Here is a 4,289-nt window from a genome sequence, read left to right as displayed (position 1 = left end):
GCCTGATGGGTTTGGTGCTGCTGCATGGATTTTGCATCCCGTAGCTGGGAGGTTTTGTTGATGCGCACGTCCTGCTGCCTCCCCCCTGCCCCAAATTTGTGGGCATTTATAGGCACAGCTTTTTGTGCAGCACTCAGTTTCCCCCCCCTCAGCATTAGGAGTCACTGACGCCTCGTGCAGAAGCTGTTAAGAGCTTCTATTTGGGGAAAGCTCCCCTTCTCACAACACGTCCTGTGGCTTCTCTGCTTCCCATTCCTCCTCACACAGTGCAAAATAAATCGGCGACGTCGCCAGCGAAAAACCCCCCAGCAAACAGCCTTGAGGAGTCCATTCTTGGGGTGCATTTGGGGGTGTTGCTGCAGTTTGCAGGGGTTGAAACCCTGCAAGAAGGGTTCCCATGCCCCATCCCAAATCTGCTGCATCAACTCATGTTGGTTGCATCCCAAACGCACCCCCAGGAGCGTGGCTCAGGGCCTGGGGGGGCTGCACATTTCCATATTAAAAACAAATAGAAGAAAATCAGAAAGGAAGGAGCCTGTTCCTAAGCAACAGCCTCTGGTAGAGATGGAGACCATGAAGTGGAGACCGTGAGATGGAGACCGTGAGATGGAGACTGTGAGATGGAGATCATGGAATGGAGATCATGAGGAGGAGATAATAGGATGGAGACATAAAATTGAGACCATGAGATGGAGATCATGAGATGGAGACCATAGGATGCAGATTATGAGATGGAGATCATGAGATGGAGTCCATAGAATGGAAACCATGAGATGGAGATCACGAGATGGAGACCATAGGGTGGAGAACATAAAATGGAGACCCTCAGATGGACGCCGAAAGGTGGAGGCCATAAAAAGAAGACCGTGAGATGGGGACCATAAAATGGAGACCATGGGATGAGGAGCAGAGGTGCCACAAAGCACAGCTGGAGCAAACTCCTGGGCTCACAGAGCCCCACAGCAGGGATGCAGGAGAGTGGGGAGACTCCAAAGCCACCCCTCACCTCCACCGCTCGCCCCAGCCCACCCACCCACCTCCAACCCCACTGTGCTGACCCCAAAGAGTGGAGGAAACCCATTGGGTTGGCCGAGACTCGTCGCCTCTATTGGAGCCAAGCTTGGATGGACAGGCAGACGGATGGGTGGGTGGACAGATAGTTGGAAGGACAGACGGACGGGCAGCAGTTACCTGTGTGTATCCAGGCGCTGGCTGTGCCCCGGCTCTCCCAGCAGCGCGCTGCCCCGTCCCGATAGGGATCATTTTTATAGGCTCACCCATGTGATCCCAACAAATGCCCCAGGGATGAGGTTTTTTTTTTGCACTGACACAACCGGAGGGGCCGGCGCTCAAACAAACCTGTTGGACCGCAATCCGCGCTGGGCACCGGGCAGGAATTTTCCACTCTCTGGGTGCGCCGACGCACGATGCACGCCGGGGCCTGCGCTCACACGGCTCCCTGAAAGAAAAAGCAGGGAGAAAAATGCAAACTTTCCCATTCCCCAGCACTCCTAATGGTTGCTCGACCTCATTCCTAAGTTTCTGTGTTGAAGTTGGAGCGCGTAAGGGGGAGAAATGCACGGAGGAATGCGTTAGAGGCATGGAGTAGACACAAGTTTTGCACTGTGTGCCTTTTCAGCACAGCGCAGAATGCTCCTTCTGCAAAGTGCGTGCTGCTTCTGCAGAGACAGCACAGCAGATGGTGCTCAGAGTGAGAGATGTGAGCAACCCTTTGCCCCCCCCAAGCTCTCCCTGCAGCCTTTGTGCCCAAATCCAAGGGTGTGGATGGGGGCGATGGTGGGGATGCTCTCGGTGGTGTTGATGGTGCGGCGCTGGGCAGAAGGGAGGCATGGACCTGGCTGGGCTGTGATAAGTGCCCAAGGGTGACAGGATGGGAATGGAAAGGGTGAGCTTGGGAGAAGTGCTGGTGAGTCAATGGGAACCACAGGAGCAGGGAAATGACCACTGTCAGCAGGGCTGAGTCAGTGGGACCAACTGGTGAGTCAATGGGAAAGCAGGGAGCTAATGGAACGATGGGCTGCAGGTTGTGTGGGGCACACAGAGGGGCAGGAGGAGGGGGTAGGGGTGACCCGCCGTGGAGTTTTGCACTCCTGGAGCACTGCTGGGTCGCTGAGCCCTGCGTGGGGCTGGATAATGTGCCATCTGTAGGGTTTGCTCGTGTTCCAGCTGTTCTGGGGTTGGTTCTGTGGGGTTCCAGCCTCTGCAGGCTGCCCCAGGTGGTGCTGTGCTGGCACAGCCCTGGGGTCGGTGCTGCCAAGGGGCCGGGCAGCGGGGCTGGGGCTGCGCCAGGCTCTGGGAGCAGACACACAGTGGGACACAGAGCGGTAGGTGGGAGGGCAGGGGGGTTGGGGGGCTTTCCCTGGTGTGTTGGGGGGCAGCTGCAGGGGTTCTGTGCACCCTGAGAGCAGTACATTGGGGTCACCGTGTGGTCATGGTGCTGAGTGCCTGGTGCTGTGCTGGAAGGGGTTGGGGTGGGCTCACGGCAGCACCCATTGGGTCCAGCAGAGTGGATTTGGGTGGGGGTGGCAGCAGATTTGGGGGCTGTCTGCTGAGAAGGGAGCAAACGGCTGGGAAGGGGGGAGCCGGGAAGAGCAGGGGGGCTCTCAGCAGGACTGTGGGTACCCAGCACTGGTTTTGGGGACGTCCTGGAGCATTTCCCTAAGGAAGACCCATAGCTGAGCCCATCAAAACAGCGTGAACCCCAGTGGCAGCCAGGTTAAAGCTGCCAGGGGAAGGGTTGAGCCAATTTGGTGCAGTTTGAGTCTATTGGTGCAAGGGTTAATGGTGTCTCCGCTGGGGGTTGGGACCCCTGTAACTCATCTGCTCACAGACAAGGAGGGGACGGCTCACACCCCACATCCGGGCTGTGCTCCCCTTCTCTTTGGGCCGCAGAGAGCAAACGAGCTGGGGGGCTGAAGAGCTGCACACAGCTGAGTCTGAAATGGGGATATTTATAGCTGTCCCTGCCTGGCTGCCCTAAATTCCACGCAGGTCCCTGTGCATGGGGAGCAGAGGGGCCCCCCCAGCCCTGAGACATTTGTAGGGTTCCCCCCCCCACCCTGGCTGAGTCAGGGCTGCTCCTTCCTCACCCCGTCACCCCTCAGCCTCAGGGCTTTCCCACGAGCGTCACCCAGCAGGGCTGCGTGTTTGGGTTCACTGTCATCCCTTCAGGGCTGTAATCAGCATTAGGGCACCCACGAGGCATCAGGACACACCTCCCCCTTCCTGCAAAGGTGCAGCGCCAAAGAGAAGCGTGGGGAGGGCAGAGGGGTGAAAACACTCAGCTGGGGACAGGTGACACCTCGGTGGCCCACGCAAAGTCCCATAGGAGTGTGGGTGGGAGCCACACCTGAGGCTTGCACAATGCATATATATATATCGTGCTGGCGTGCTGCTTAAAGCAGCAATTTTCCCTTCATCCTGAGTGCGAAAGGCTGAGCCTGAAGCCGTGGGTGGGTTGCAGCAGAATGGAGCGTGCAAGCGGTGGTGCAAGCTGGTTGCACGAGGATCCACGCTGCTGGTGCAGCTGCAGAGCTGCTGGTGCAGGGGAACGAGCTCCTGCCTTGCGGCTGCCAAATGCATGCACTTAATATAGGTCAAATGCAAACGTTCTTCCCAAAATAGAAGCTCTCTTCCCTGGGAAGAGCTGCAGCTCAGTGCAGTCACAAGGGCTCTGCCAGGTGCTGCAAAGGGAGCTGGTGTGCAAGCGTGGGGCTGCTGCCACCAAGGTCACCTCCTCCTGCAAACATGGCTGTGCGTGGTGCATCCTCCCCAAAATGTGCTTTGGCTACTGGAGAGGAGCTTGGGGATGGGGTGAGGGATGGGGTGAGCACACTTGTGCTCTGGATGGGGTGGAGAGATGGGTGACCCCCTCGTCAAGCCACGCATCTTGCTTGCAAAACCCACTGTGAAAGCAGTGCTGGCTTGTGCATCATGCAAGCGGGCCGGGATGAGGGGCCCTGCATGGGCTTGGAGCAGCGTGGGGTGCTGCAGGGTGCAACGTGCTCCTGCTGCAGAGCTGAGGCCCCCACAGGGCTGCGTCTCCATGGGCTGATGCCAGGCTGGGGGCTGCACCCCCCTGGCTGTGCTCCTGTGCTGCTCTGCTGAAGCAGAAGTGCTGCTGTGGGTGTGCGCTGCTGCTCGGTTCGCACTGCGCTGTGCCCTCTTGGGATGCACAAAGCACAGCAAACTGCTTCAGAGCACAGAAAGCGACCTCACAGTGTTGTGCGTCCACCCCGTGATCCCAGAAAGGTTTCCTGTGAAGGCTG

This window comes from Centrocercus urophasianus, unplaced genomic scaffold (assembly GCF_019232065.1).
Source record: "Centrocercus urophasianus isolate 14NV4802_14NV808 unplaced genomic scaffold, USGS_Curo_1.0 seq_840, whole genome shotgun sequence".
NCBI classification, from domain to species: domain Eukaryota; kingdom Metazoa; phylum Chordata; class Aves; order Galliformes; family Phasianidae; genus Centrocercus; species Centrocercus urophasianus.
This window is presented reverse-complemented; position numbering follows the sequence as displayed.